The sequence below is a fragment of the Hyperoodon ampullatus genome (assembly GCF_949752795.1).
Source record: "Hyperoodon ampullatus genome assembly, chromosome: 6".
NCBI lineage: Eukaryota > Metazoa > Chordata > Mammalia > Artiodactyla > Ziphiidae > Hyperoodon > Hyperoodon ampullatus.
The window spans coordinates 66,541,594-66,558,328 of record NC_136919.1 but is presented as its reverse complement, the minus strand read 5'-3'; positions in this window follow the sequence as shown (position 1 = coordinate 66,558,328).

The following is a 16,735-nucleotide window of genomic DNA, read 5'->3' as shown; positions in this document are numbered from 1 at the left end:
TTTAAGATTGTTTATAAAAATAGAGACCATATTTCCTAAACAAGGAGACTCATGTTATACAGATTGAAAGCGGTAAAAGATTTCATTTTGTATCTCTACTAGCTCTTTTGTAACACTACTACCAGGCAGCATTAAAGACGATCTCACTGTTAATCTTTACAGAATCGAAAAAGGTTTCTATACGAGGTCCTAGCTGTCTGTGAACTCTTAATGTAGTACAATTTACTCCATTTAATGAAAGAGTACACAAGATGGTTTTCAACTGTCAGGATATACTTCAGACCAAAAGAAGAAAAAAAAGGTCATTGAGCATGTAAAGCAGTAATTTTAATGATATTTTCCAGTTTGAAACATAATGCATACTTTTTCATCACTATCGGAAATTTACTTTCTGCTTTGAGAAATCTTGTGACGCATTTTGAAGGAAAGGGGAGAGAGAAAGAGAATTAGCATTTACATCTTCCCTCCTTTGTGTAAACTGCATGCTAGGCACTTCATATATATTAATTATCTCAGTTAATACTACTATAAACCTTGTGAAATTGCAGTTATTTGAGTTTTACAAACACCTCAGGGTAATTTGATAACTTGCCTAAGGTTATATGGCTAATATGTTCAAGACATCGGTTAGAAAACAGGCTAATTTGACTCTAAAACTCATGCTTTTTAAATGTCAGTTCTCATCTTTTCTTATCTGCATTGCAGATTCTAATTAATGTTTTAAAATGAATTCATCGTAGAACCCTGTTGTTGCTGCTCGTGGAATCTACATATGTGGGTTATGACCTAATTCATTTCCTGTGAAGCATCATAACATCTTATCAGGATACGATGTAAGAGTAGATAATAAAACCTGCCATATCTGTTCCCTGTAGGGAAGGCAAGTGTTTAATAAAATGGCTTCGGTACAAGGGGTGAGAATTTCCAGAGGAATTTCTACTGGATCCTTTTGTCAACATTTGAAGACGGCTTCCCCAAACTGATGGCTCAGGTTTTCAAGGTAGTAATAACTACTGCATTTGTACACCAGATCATATACGATGTACCAGAAGTAAGCCCTTGTTAATGATTAAGGTGTGGGAGTGAGACCCAAACCTCAATCTGCTTATCATACAGGCTAGATGTTCAGAAAAGTTCAACATAACTAAATTCAGCCTAAGAGTCAATTATTCTCTTGCGCTTGACCTAGATGCAAGGTAGCATTAGTATTCTCTGCATAATTTGTGACTTCAAGGATATATAATCAATCCTTTTGCTTTTAATTTATTGGTCTATAGATTAAACATTTTGCAATCTTGTTTACTCAGGTCCAATTTTCTCATTTGACCTCAGTCTTAACTGACTAAAAGAAAATGTAAGCAGAAAACATTTTATCACATTAATGCAACACTTGCAATTTGATTTAACAATATGATAGACGAAAGGATGAAGTTATTATATCACAATGCATTTATCATCTTTTACGAATCCTCGCCTAAACAAAATTAACACTGAACCATTTCCAGCGAGGTTTCTAAAATGACTAGCCTTGCCAAGATAGGTTTTTGGCTCATAAATAACACTTGTAGAAAAAATAAAATCACTAAATGCTATAAAAATGCAGTAGCAGGAACCACTGGAGTGTGGACATTAAGTACACTGCTCAAAATGGTATGCTCAAGTGTGCAAATCATTTGTCTGTATGACAGTATGCAGACTATTGCCATAAGACAAAGACAATTAACTTTTCAGATTATTTTGATATCTGGCAAAAACTACTGCTCAAGAAAACTCAAAGCTACTCACATCCATGTTAAATAATTCTATCATTAGAAAATGCACTGACTTCTTGCTATATTCAGGAATCTCCACTGTTAACATTCCTGAGAGCAGTAACAATCCTACTATCCCTATCTCATACCAGGAAAGAAGAGATACTGTTTTTTTAGTGATCAATACAAAGAAAATTCTAGTATGTTTAATTAAATTTATACATTTTTTTAACCTCTCTTTCATGGTAGAAAATGTATTTTTCTACATCTTCTCTCCCATAGAATACAGTACAGCACCATGTGTGGAATAAGATATATATATATATTATATATATATATATATTTTTTTTTATTTTTATATTTTTACATTTTTATATATATATCTACTCATTGAATATGAGTCAGTTCTATCACTCTTCTTTCAATCTAATAATATAACATAGCTTTTAATGTCTACATAGTTTATCAAGGATTCGGATTTAAGCAATATTATTTAATTTTCTGATCAATGCCTGAATATCTTTAAGATCCTGATTTTGTATTCTATTGGGAGTTTCAAAAATATTATCAATTAGGCATTTGCACAAAGACTTAACAAAAAGTAAATTGAAAAAAATGAAAAAAAAATTGGAAAAAAAAAAGTAAATTGAAAGTCATGGGTTTGATCCTTCAAATCTCCTCCAGTTATTTTAAAACAAATAACCCAGCAACTTAGAGGCTTAAAATAGCAATAATTGTATTTGTGCATTCTGTTGTTCAGCAATTTGAACTGATCACTCAGGCTGTTGTAATTACTGGGCAGCTAGATGGTGGCTGAATAGTCTTAGAGGGTCTCATTCACATTCTTATTTACACACATGTGGAGTTTCTGCTGCCCGAGTCTCTCTCTCCATGCGTCTTTCATCCTCAAGGAAGCTAGCCCAGGTTTTTTGACATGGAGGCCTCAGAGTAGAAAGAGTCAAGACTGGATGCTCTTAAGGCTAATGGCTATAATCTCTGCACTATTTTATAAGTTAAATCAAGTCATAAGTCCAGCCCAGATTCATGGAGTAAAGAAACAGATTTCAACTATTGAGGCAGGAAGTATAATGTCACTTTGAAAGGGAGTTTACACAGGAGAGAGGTGTAGCATGTTTTGCAACCTTTCAAAACAAGTAACAAAGCAAATAGAATCTTCAGAGAAAGCAGTTAGAAAAAAGGCAAGCAAAGAAGCAACTGCTATTAAAAAAAAAAAAATCTAAGAAGGGGGCAATTATATAGGAAACTGTAGGAATATATAACAGGAATACGTCTCTAGACCAGTGGAAAATCAGTAAATATTAATGTAAAATGTAAACTGAGACTCCAGGAATGAGTAGGAGTTATTAGGTAAAAAAATGAGGGAATGGGCGTGAGAGACTTTTGAGGTAAAGGAATAGCAGGGCAGGCACAAAGGCCTGGAAGCAAAGGAGAGAGTGGAGGAGAGACAAGAATGTTTACTGTGACGAGGGTCACAAAATGTAGGTAGGGAAAATAAGGAGGATGCCAGAATCTCAAGAGCAATGACAATTATGTTAGAGTTTACTTCTGAGTATAGTGAGAAGCTACTAACAGATTAGAAAAATCAAAGTGGTATTCAGATCAGCTCTTCAGGAAAACCACTCAGCGTTTAGTATGGAGCAGAGAGTGAAGTTTACGGGTCTAGAGGCAACGTAAGGAGACTCCTTAAGTAACACATTACCTGTGGCCAGCAGCCTGCCATTGAGTAAATATTGGTCTAGTTAAGGAACCAGGTCACTTTTATCACTGGGAATGGGAAAAGCAGTAACACAGTATCAGATTCCTTTATTTAGTCGACAGAAAAGTTAAGTAAAGATCCATGTTAGAGAAATGTGTCAAAGAAGATTGGGCCATTTGAGTAATAACTGACCTCTCGAATTTTGGGGTGCTGGTAATATTAAGAAAATCTAGGACTCAGATTATTAACAACATCAGGCTGATGATTTACGTGACTATTTTTCATAAGCTATGCTCATTTGGAGGGTGGGAGACGCTTCACTCATTTAGGGAATTGAGACAAAAGGAGAAGTCCGGGGGTGAATGAAAATGTGCTTTTTATCTAATGACTACTCTTTCATAACTCTTTTAGTATTAGAAAATCTGTAGTCTTAAAAACAAAGGAAAAAACATATATTATTATTCTTTCTTACAAAACAATTATTAAAATACTTTGATACAAACAATAGAGATCATTTTGAGTATTAATGACTACCACCATAGCTACTAATAAACATGTAGAGCTTAAATGGTTCTTAGAGAAACAAATGCTATTTTATACATTTAAAACTTGAAAGAAGTAATTATAAAGGTAATTGAGCTCAGTGAAACAAATCAAAAACCAAAACCCCTGCAACTTCTAATCTTCCTTACATTTCTGCTACACACTCTATAAGATCTAGTTTTCCAGGAAAAGAAAACAATTCCCTACACAACGCCAATTTTCACAAATCTTTGTACCTTGCCCAAGGTACTCCCTCTCCCTGAAACGCCCATAACAATGTGCTTGATGGGGGGGATGCTTAGTCACCCTTCCAATTCTACCTCCAATGGAACTTCCTCTTAGAGTCCTTCTCTGATTTCCCCAGGCCCTTAGTAGCTTCCTCAGTGTGCCCATAGCATTTTTATATACAACTGCAGTAACATTTTTCACATCGTTTTATAACTATTTGCTTACTTTTCTTTTTCACTCAATGTGACTTCCTCAAGACTCTTAAATTCTTTCTTGTAATTGTTTTCTAGTAAAAATATCAAAGTGCAAGTCAACCAAGATACACTAAACTATGTGTCCACAGTGCTGATGGTGGCTGTTAGGCTAGTCAGTTTTTTGTTGAGTTAGTATAAATTATTTTGAGGGCAACAAAATGAATACTAGAAGCAAGAGTGTTTAAACAACTTAAACCATTATCTTACCTAGGTGAGGTCTTGTAATACATATTTCATTATAACTGTAACTTTTGTGGATTTGAGAAGAAAGACAGTTTCTTGCTAAAGATAGGCTTTGTGAAAAGTATCAAGAGTAATGATGACCTTTAGGTTAAGTCGGTTTTTCTTTGTTTTTCAATAGGTAGGTATATATTCTGAAAGGAATTGAAGATATGTGGACTGTCTCATTGAATAAACACAGCTCATGTAATTGCCTGTAATGTTACTATATACATGCTCTGTATTAGTTTCTTATGGCTGCTGTAACAATTTATCACAACCTAGATGGCTTAGTACAAAAGAAATGTATTCTTTCACAGTTCTGGGGGCTAGAACTTAAATCAGTATCACTGGGATGAAATAAAGGTGTTGGTAAGGTCATGATTTAGAAAAAAATTTTTTTTAATTATCACATAAGCAATGTTTCCTCCCCATATAATGATACAAAACCAACAAAGGCACAGACCAACAACTTAATGGTTTCAGTAGGAAGAAAGTAATACTACTTAGAGCAAAATATTTTCTGTATTATTAAAATGACATGTGCTCTCAAACTGGGTAAGATTTACATAAAACAACCTGAGACATTGAACCTGGTATTCTTTACTTCTCACCAGCTTCCAAATCTTAACCTTGATCTCAGATCATGAAAACACATGCTTGGGAAGAAACAGCTAAGCTACAGGGAGATAACCACTTTCTACAGATCCCTGTAGAAAGAAATAAGCTTGGCCTGAAAGCAATGTTATAGAGGATTTCAGAATCACGAGAGCAAAATGGTACATTAGGGTTAAGTCTACACTTATGATTCCAGGAAGAATAAGAGCCTAAACCTTCCTAAGCAGAGAGTTGTCTACCTTATTTCTCAAGAGCTCCATGGAATTGGACTCCAAAAGCGTCATGAAAACCCCTTTCTAGTATCACTTTCCCTTTCCCTTATATAAAATCCAAATTCCTCTTATTACAAGTATAGGTCAGTTTTTGTTTCTTATTCAGAAGTTATATTCCACCAAAAATAGCTTTGGCTATTTTTCAAAAATATTCTTTAATCTCTCACTCCCTCCTCTGCTAAGCCCCTCCACTGGAAATGATCTCCATTTTTCAGAGACTCTATTTTATTTTTTTAAAAACTCTGACATAATTTTGTATGATTTATATAGATTTTTAACTTCACTTACTCCTTTTAAAATTTGATCTGGGGAAAAAATCCACTCAAACATCCCACCTAGATTATTTCTAAAATATAAGGGCTATGTATGTATTGGGGTTCTGAAGAGGCATGTAGGGTAGGATCTGCATACTTGGAGATTACCAAAAAGAGGCAGAAAATTAACTAAAGTACTACCATGTGAGCATAATAATTATCGTAAAGCAAACAAATGTAAAGCAGGGGAAAATATCGACACATTTGATTATTGGCAGTATTTTGTAAAAGGATACAGGAATGGGGGTTGTTATCAGCTTTAAAATGTCAAGAAACTGTGTTCATGAATACATTTGAAAAGAGTCCTTTTCAGGATGCCAAAAATCTCATATAGGATTGCTTTTTAAAATTCTATTAGTATTTCTTCTTATAGCAGAGAGTCTCTTATTTTAGATAATACACAAAGTATCTGAAGAAATTTGGGGAAAAAATTATAGAAATTTTTTAGACAAAAAAAATCTTTTTCTACTACTTTAAAATAATCAATAGTTTGGCACTACTATAAGCACAACAGAAGAAAAGAAAGCTAAACTTAAAAAATTAAACCAAAAAGTCATAGAATCACATGCTTAATCAGATGCTCCAGGATATTTCTCATTATTATTGTTAAAGTGATCAATTATTGCTGTGCCCAAATTTAGAAGAAAGGCAAACAAGCTGAATATTCTCTTATTCACCTAATTTTTAAATTTTTTTCTTCTTTCTCCAAAACACCTCTAAGACAAAATGTCAACACACAATCAGTATTCAAAGCAAGAGCTTAGCCAATATATAATTTTGGAGGGATAAAAGCACTATTGATATCATTTCTCCACACTTTTATTGTCACTGTTGCCTCTTCCTAGTGCTCTCAATTTATCCTCTTTATTCTGGACTGCTATAAAATTTTCCCTAGTTAACTATCTACATTATTTTTCAAAATATCAAATAAATCAATACACAGCAACAAGATTAACTACAAGTTAATGAGATACAAGTGTATATGTGTGTGTGTATGTATGTGTATATATATGTATATATCTATATATATAATATTTATGTAATTTTTAATAGCATCATTGCAAAATCAGAATTGTTTATTGATCAGGAAACTAAGGCTGAGAGATACTAGATTCTTTGTCAAAATCGTGCAGCTGGTATATCCTTGTACTAATTTATTCTGGTTCAATCTGTTAACATGTGAATCAACTCATATCCACTTCAGTCACATCACATATCCTAAAAGAAGCATTATAAATCATTTCTCCTATGTAAATCTAGTTCTAAAAATACTCTCTACACCATTATATTTTATATTGACTATTATGTTCAAAATAATTTGAACATTAAAGAGAACATTAAAGTATTCTATATTTTAATTTTTTCAAGTTCCATTGATAATAATACCTGACACTTATTAAGGGCTTACAGTACAGCAGCCATTCTTTTACACATTATATGTACCATTTCCCTCAACAGTCACAACTCTAATGAGGTGTCATATTAGTTAGACTTAAGTTCAGTAGTGAGTGACTGAAAGAATGGAAATAACAGGCTTTTACAATGTGGAAATTATTTCTCTTTTAAGTAAATATATGGGTAGGTGATCTAGGAATGGTATGATATCAAAGACCCAAGCTCCCAGAAGCTGGCATATGATACTCCTCACATTTCATTGGCCATAAAATAGTCACATGGACAAATGCAGCAGCAAAGGGCTGGGAAATACAATCTGCATTATGGAAGGCCATCAGTTAATGATTAAAATTGGGGGGCTCTATCAAGAAGGGAGAAGACAAAGGATATTAAGAAAAACTACAAGCATTCTATAAATAAGTAGCCATAATTATTATCCTTCTTTTCCAAATGAGGAACGTAAGGCATAGAGATGTTAAGCAACATGCCTAAGGTCACACAATAACTTGTCCCCTTCAGTTTTTATTCATCATGTTGCAAATGCTTGTTACAAGGTCAATTTTATTATAAGTTCTAATTTATCCCTCCATCACCAAACATCTATGTTTTGCCTTGTACCAAAAACCATTCTGTCATTTTCAAAGATAGATATGGTACAAAAAAGATAAAAGATAAAGCAGTGAAAAAGCCAAGGGGAAAGACGAAAAAAAGATGAAGCCAAGAATAATTATTTATCAAAATTAAGGTAGATTCTACACAAAAAATTATCCTCAGAAATGAAAAGGGACAAACTACTGATGCATGCAGTAACATGAATGAATCTTAAAGGCACTCTGTTAAATAAAAGTAGCCAGACACAAAAGGCTCCTTACCATATGCTTCCATTTTTATGACACTTTTGAAAAGGCATGTCATTGACAGAAATCAGATCAGTGGTTGCCTAAGGCTGGGAGTGGAGCAAGGAGACTGACTGCAGAACGGCAAGAAAGAATTCTATGGGGAGACAAAAGTATCTTTATATTGTAGTAGTTTTTTCATGACTGTAAACATTCATCAAAAATAATTGAAATACATAGCTAAAAAGGAGCAATTTTACTATATATAAATGATACTTCAATAATCATGACTTGTACAAATACATAAGCTATATAAGCTATTGGGTAGCCTTAGTTAGCTGAGGATTACAATTTGCCTCTGAGTTTTGTAAGCCCAGTGTAGAGATTAAAATATAATCAGTTATAAAATCATCAGTGTCTTTAAAAATAATATTAAGATAAATAATCTGGGCAAGGATGAAATGAGGTGGTAAAACTTTTTTTTTGCTTTTTTTTTTTTTTTTTTTTGCTTAAATACAGTTTGTTTTCATATATTACAGGTTGGTAATTTTGCAATTAAAAAAATATTTCATAATACCAGTATATAGATTACAAATTTCAGGTACAGCATTCAAGCAGGATTAATTCATGCCTGTGTAGTCTACTCATTAACACTCAGAGTCTAAAATTATATACTTAGATGTACTCAGAATTCTAGAGAGCTTCATCCTTTGTTTGAGCGCACAAGAAAATACATATAAACTAATCTATTCAAGGGCCATTCAAAGTTCTTATTGCCAGCTAGGTCTTGTCAACATGAATTTTGTCAGGTACCACTTTGTAAACTCATTCTAGTTTCTATGTACTTTTTTTGTCAAATCATTTTTTCACAAGCTAATACCTTACTTAGTCTTCCTGTAGAGAACTTATGCTATTTATCATTTCTTCTAGTAACAATTTAGAAAAAAAATCCACATACTAGAATCACATTATTTTGTTCAGGATTCTGGAAAACATTCATTTTAGAAACATTCATTCACCCTGGCTCCCTCATTTACAACCTGGAACCTTGGAAAAGGCACTTTAACCCCTCTGTGCCTCAATGACCTCACAGGAAAGTGGAGCTAATAAGAACAGCTCACTCATAAAGTTCTATGTTGAGAGTTAAATTAGTCAGTATATGTAAAATGCTTAGAGCATGCCTGACACAAAGCAAGCATTATTTTAGTTGCTGCTACTATCACTCTTAAATCCTACATGACCTGAACATTCCTCAAAATACAAAATTTTATTTAGTACCTCTTTTTTTTTTTTTTTTTTTTTTTTTTTGTGGTACGCAGGCCTCTCACTGTTGTGGCCTCTCCCGTTGCGGAGCACAGGCTCTGGATGCGCAGGCTCAGCGGCCATGGCTCACGGGCCCAGCCGCTCCGCGGCATGTGGGATCTTCCCGGACCGGGGCACGAACCCGTATCCCCTGCATCGGCAGGCGGACTCTCAACCACTGCACCACCAGGGAAGCCCTATTTAGTACCTCTTTGTATAGATTCTGTGTAACGTTTTAATGTCTTATCATCTCCCATTAGAAAAGAATAAAAATGTTAAGCCCATGGTAATAGTGTGACATATTAGTATTAAGCCTGTACTACATGCAACTAAATCCCTTACGGGAAAATACATTAAAAAAATTAGAAAATTAAACCCAACAATCTGAATATAACACATTATGGGAGGCATGTTTACATTATGGTTAAAATGTAAGAAAGCGCGCACACACACACACACACACACACACACACACACACACACACATACACGGGAACAGAAACAAAACCTGTGCTGTGTTGCCAAACATCCAAGAATTTGAAGTTGAAAGACTGCCACTCTTCCCCCTACCCCATAACCACCATTTGGTCTAGGCTGACCTTATTTCCTTTGGTACATTCCACCTTGGGTGACTTATTTTTACTTTGGATAAAACAAGGGATCTAATTACAAATCTAGTCATTGAAAAAACTGAGTGGGAATCAAATCAGGCTTAAGACATGATAGCAGCCATGTAAATTGAGGATATGAATGGATTCTGACAGAAAAGAACCATGAGATTATTCCCTGTAACAGAATTGCATCCCTCTCCCTTAAAGGACATTAAAAACTTGGTTTGAACAATTATTTCCATAGGAAGCATTACTTTCTCCATAATTTCATCCTAGTTTTCCTCTAGACAAGTTCATTTTCCACTTCTTAAAGGGGCACTTATCTCTGTAAGAAAAAGAGATATGTTATGGCTTTGTTGTTACACTGAATATATCAGCCCCTTGAAAGGGTTAATCATCTTTCTGTATGACACAATTAGACATAGACAAATACAGGGATCTAAGAATTCATTTCACCAGTAGATAGTCTTTGCTTTGGGAGAAGCTTCAGAAGGAGTAGAGTTCCAAATGTTTGTGGGGTAGACCAAGTAGTAAGCTGAGACATGGAGAATAACTTTTCATCAGAGTCCTAATGGGCCATGGTAGGAATGGGTTTGTAAAGAAGACATAGAAAAGAAAGTGGATAGAGAAGCAATAGAGAGGAGAGAAGCACACAGATAAGCAAAAGTTAAAAAAAAAAAAAAAAAAGACAGGCAAAGAAGCTTTAAGACATCTCAGAGTATCAATAAAATAGGACTTAAGGACTTCCCTGGTGGCGCAGTGGTTGACAGTCCGCCTACCGATGCAGGGGACACGGGTTTGTGCCCCGGCACGGAGGATCCCACATGCCGTGGAGCGGCTGGACCCGTGAGCCATGGCCGCTGGGCCTGCGCACCCGGACTTAACATTTCTATGAAATATAAGCCATGCTTCATAACCTCAAAAAACGTTGAAGATTGGAATTTTTTTTTATTCCCCACCTATAGATAATTAATCTTTTGAAATTATTTGTAACCTCTATCCATACTTAAAAAAAAATTAGTCTAGTAAATAGAAGAAATGATCTTACTTTTAAGGAATACCTTATGCTAAAATTATCACTTACCCTCATATTGTCTTGATATATATCTTAAAAATTAAAATATTTAAAAGAATTAACTTTATGTAAATAAAACCAATAAAATGAACTAATGAAAGTAAGAAAGAATCTTCCAGGGTTGTATTACTGTATAGCTGAGGAAAAGAATAGGTATAGTATGACAATTTTGAGCATGGTAATGCTGATTGAGCAGATTACATGCTGTGAACAAAAGGAATAAGTGGTCAGGCATGAATGATAGTGCCTGAAAGGAAGACAGAGTTAAACAGACCCTTACAACCCATGGCCAAGTATGATCGGCTCTAACAAATGGAGTACAGTAATAGCAGCTGAAAGTTGTAATGACTGCCTGAAGAGGTGGGTCAAAAAAATTCCAGGACATTTGATGCCTAAAGGCATTAACATTATGGGCATAACTGGAGAAAACAACAGGCAGGATCCATTACAGGACTGTTAGAGGCAAGGACAAAGGAAACACTGAAAAGATAAAATGAAATTTCATTTTCACTGATGGTGCTTAATCAAAACTTTGGAACAGGTAAACAACTGGAGAGGCCTACTTAACAATACATCTATTCTCCAGTAGATTAATATGCCTCTTTAGTTCTCAAAAGTAGAAAAATGGATGTTGAGATAGCAAAAGTAAATTACATGAATTCATTATGTCCAATGACAACTTCTTCTATCCTATGACAATATGTCTCTTTCCATAATTGGCCTGGATGTTATAATTGTAAATGCAACATGCAATGTGAGATTTATGTTCAATTGATTATTGTATATAAGTTGGAAATTAAAAGATGAATGCTGCAGAAGCTTAAGGGTCACTATTCTTCACGTGTCACTCTGAAATTTGATGGGTTCAAATTTAGCTAAATAAAGTTCACAGAGTCAAGAGAAGACAATCTGTTATGTTGAAAAAAAGATACCTAGGCAGACTTCCTTTTTTCCATTATTTTCAACTTCTTTTCCTTTTCCTTTAGCCTTTCAAATCTTCCATTTTATAGCAGAGGTCAGGTTCTGGAACTTCTTAAGGGCAGATGCACTGCTCACTGTATGCTATATTTGAACTGGTTCTTATTTATCCTATATTAAATACATATATCCACGTATATTTGTTAAAATGAACATACAGTCTCAGGCACTCTATTTCCTACCATAATGTATTTAGTATATAATTAGTTGCTTCTAACATAAAATATATTTATCACCTATAAGTCAGATTTTTAATATGCTCACCCCTCACAATCAATCTATACATAATGATAGCAAAACCTTATAAACAATCAACATTGAGAGATGAATGTTTAAAGAAGGTCTGACATTACTCATGATCCTGCCCACCTCTGTTCTCTGTTCTGTCAGGAAAGTTTTAGACACCAATCATTATTATTTTATCTTTTAGTCACGGACAGGATGCAGGGGATAGAAATAGTGAGAGCCTCTAAGTATCAGGCAATAGGTAGCATCTCTTCACAGGTCATCTCATTTGATTCTCACAACCACCTTAGAAGATAAATATGGTATTCTCCTGCCTGTTCAGATGTGGATAATATACTATTTAATACTTAATCATGGAGAGTAAATAGATTTCCTTCAGTGTGGAAGCCAGTAAGAAGCAATACTGAAATTCATTTTCTGGGCAGCACATTTTCTGACAGATTTTGACCAAAAGATAAGCACCCAGATGAGAGAAACCAAGACAGTGAAGATAGTAGATGTTCTTCCAAATAAAGGAAGAATGTTTAGACTTGGAAAGAGAAGATGCATGGGGAAAATAATAATGTCTTCAAATTTCTACAGTGTTTTTATATGCAAAGGAATTTCGTGAAATATATGCCTCTTCCAAGGACAAGACCACAGCCTCCAAATGTAGAGTTCACACAAAGAGCTTTGGTTTACTATAAAAAGAATGTTCTAGTAATCTAGCCACATAAACTTCAACTTCCTTAGAAAGTAGGAGCCTCCTTACCACCAGAAGTTCCAAACAGATGCTGCTGACTATATATGAATCATGTTTTTAAACAGATTCCAGCTTTTGGTGGGAGGTAAATCTAGGTAACCTCAAAGGTCCCCTTTCCACTTCCAGTGCTGACTTTAGAAATGATGCTAAATAGCAATTTTAAAAAGAAGAGACAATTTAGTATCTTTTTATTTAGCTCCTAAGATGTTATATTTCTTTTTACAACATGTACACTTTTTCAATTTATCCTTTGATTGATTACATGATTCAAATTGTTATTTAGGGAGTTAAAGTGGCTACACTGAGGGGTGCTTCAAATCCTATAGCACCTGGCTGTCTACTTATAAGAATTAATATGGATATATGTGCACTCCAGTGAAGAGTTACTATGTGTTAATTATATGTTAATATATGACACATTTTAATCTTCCACAGGCAATCTAACCTAAAACCTAAAAGAGAGAGAAACAACCTTGTGAAATGAAATCTGTACATTTATCTCTCTCTATATTTCATATTTTGGATGGTGACTTATAATTTGCTTAGTATACCAGGGTAGAAGGGTACTGTTTATTCAGATCCAAATGAGTTCCTGAGAAATCTAGTTCCTATTTATAATCTTCCATTTTTCTATATGTGGATTGTGAGCTTTGGAAAGAAGAGTCTGTGTACTGCTAGTTTTTGACTAATAGCTTGGTGGCCAGCACAAAAGGAAGTACTCAATAAGTTACTCATGAATAAATTGAAAGCTGCTTAAAAGTAATTAGCTTTCCTGGAATTCACAAAGAAATGAACCCAACATCAGCTAATGCCAGTTTTATAGGTATTTCATGCTATGGCTGTCAACTCTGGCTATATACCAGGACACTTGGTAAAGGTTTCGGTAGAGTATCAGTGATGAAAAGGCCACAACTACATTCTGAAACAGAAATTCCAACGTAGAGGTTAAGGCATCCATATTTTTAAATACTTTATCAATGATTCTTATACTTTTGCAATTTGAGAACCACTTTTATTGATAACCATTTGTTCCTAGACAAGGAGCTAGACACTCCCTATGAATATGACTCTATCATTTATTCTATTATGTTAAAAATACATATCTCTAATTGGGGACAGATTCTGCCTCTTGGGATCAACAATTACCTTTAGTGTATGTACATACATAAAATGGGGAAAAAATGCTTCAGTGTATGTCTATGACATTACAGAACCGTTCCATATTATAAATGTCTCTGCCTAGTCTGGTAATAACATATAATTAAAATAGACATTTTCACTTTAAGTTATTAGATCACACTGCTATTTTTCTAACTCATAAATTATAAAGAGCACAGAAAACAAATTTACGGGGGCGAAGTTGAAGTGAATCCCATCATTTCTATCCCTGCCTACGTTGTGAATTTGGTGGCAAAATTTGTGAAACCAAATGCATACCCTTCCTTCCCCAACCCCCAATAAAATAGTGAAGAAACAAAAATATTTTCTAGGTTAGGGGAAGCATATTTACAATTTGCCAGCTTGTGCCATTGCTGCTGAATCTCTTCCCATGTCTTGATTTTGCAAGATTTGATCTCTATGACATTGGAATACTCTTCCTTGCTTTTCTGAATCTGCCCTTCTTTTCCAGTATATACAACAGCTATGTAGTGATTTCTCCTTCTATGTGAACATCTGTTTGGGTTTACTGCTTGTCCCACTGCATATGTTCTACAGAACCAACCCAGTCCTGGTCAACTCAGTCTCAGAATATCCCAACCTGCCCATGACACTTTAAAATACTAGAAAAAGGATTTTGGAAGACTTCCGGGGAAGATGGTAGAAGAGTAAGACGCGGAGATCACCTTCCTCCCCACAGATACACCAGAAATACAGCTACACGTGGAACAACTCCTACAGAACACCTACTGAACGCTGGCAGAAGACCTCAGACCTCCCAAAAGGCAAGAAACTCCCCACGTACCTGGGTAGGGCAAAGCGGAGAGATTCCCACACAGAGGATCGGTGCCGAGCAGCACTCACCAGCCGGAGAGGCTTGTCTGCTCACCTGCCGGGGCGGGCGGGGCTGGGAATTGAGGCTCGAGCTTCGGTCGGAGCGCAGGGAGAGGCCTGGGGTTGGCGGCGTGAACACAGCTTGCAGGGGGTTAGTGTGCCACGGCTGGCCGGGAGGGAGTCCGGGGAAAAGTCTAGACCTGCCAAAGAGGCAAGAGACTTTTTCTTCCCTCTTTGTTTCCTGGTGCAAGAGGAGAGGGGATTAAGAGCGCTGCTTAAAGGAGCTCCAGAGACGGGCGCGAGCCGCGGCTAAAAGCGCGGACACCAGAGACAGGCGTGGGACGCTGGGGCTGCTGCTGCCGTCGCCAAGAGGCCTGTGTGCGAGCGCAGGTCACTGTCCACGCCCCCCTTCCGGGTCGCCTGTGCAGGCCGCCACTGCCGGGGTCAGGGGATCCAGGGACAGCTTCTCCGGGAGAACGCACGGCGCGCCTCAGGCTGGTGCAACGTCACGCCGGCCTCTGACGCCGCAGGCTCGCCCCGCCTCCGTGCCCCTCCCTCCCCCCCGGCCTGAGTGAGCCACAGTCCCCTAAGCGGCCGCTCCTTTAACTCCATCCTGTCTGAGTGAAGAACAGACGCCCTCCTGCGACCTACGCGCAGAGGCGGGGCCAAATCCAAAGCTGAGACCCGGGAGCTGTGAGAACAAAGAAGAGAAAGGGAAAGCTCTCCCAGCAGCCTCAGAAGCAGCGGATTAAAGCTCCACAATCAACTTGATGTACCCTGCATCTGTGGAATACATGAATAGACAAGGAATCATCCCAAATTGAGGAGCCAGGAGTCAGTGCTGTGCCTCTGAGGTGGGAGAGCCAACTTAAGGACACTGGTCCACAAGAGACCTCCCAGCTCCACATAATATCAAACGGAGAAAATCTTCCAAAGATCTCCATCTCAACACCAGCACCCAGCTTCACTCAACGACCAGCAAGCTACAGTGCTGGACACCCTATGCCAAACAACTAGCAAGACAGGAACACAACACCACCCATTAGCAGAGAGGCTGCCTAAAATCATAAAAGGTCCGCAGACACCCCAAAACACACCACCAGACATGGACCTGCCCACCAGAAAGACAAGATCCAGCCTCATCCACCAGAACACAGGCACTAGTCCCCTCCACCAGGAAGCCTACACAACCCACTGAACCAACCTTAGCCACTGGAGACAGACACCAAAAACAACAGGAACTACGCACCTGCAGCCTGCAAAAAGGAGACCCCAAACACAGTAAGATAAGCAAAATGAGAAGACAGAAAAACACACAGCAGGAGAAGGAGCAAGATAAAAACCCACCAGACCTAACAAATGAAGAAGAAATAGGCAGTCTACCTGAAAAAAAATTCGGAATAATGATAGTAAAGATGATCCAAAATCTTGGAAATAGACAAAATGCAAGAAACAGTAAACAAGGACCCAGAAGAACTAAAGATGAATCAAGCAATGATTAAAAACACAATAAATGAAATGAAAAATATTCTAGATGGGATCAATAGCAGAATAACTGAGGCAGAAGAACGGACAAGTGATGTGGAAGATAAAATTGTGGAAATAACTACTGCAGAGCAGAAGAAAGAAAAAAGAATGCAAA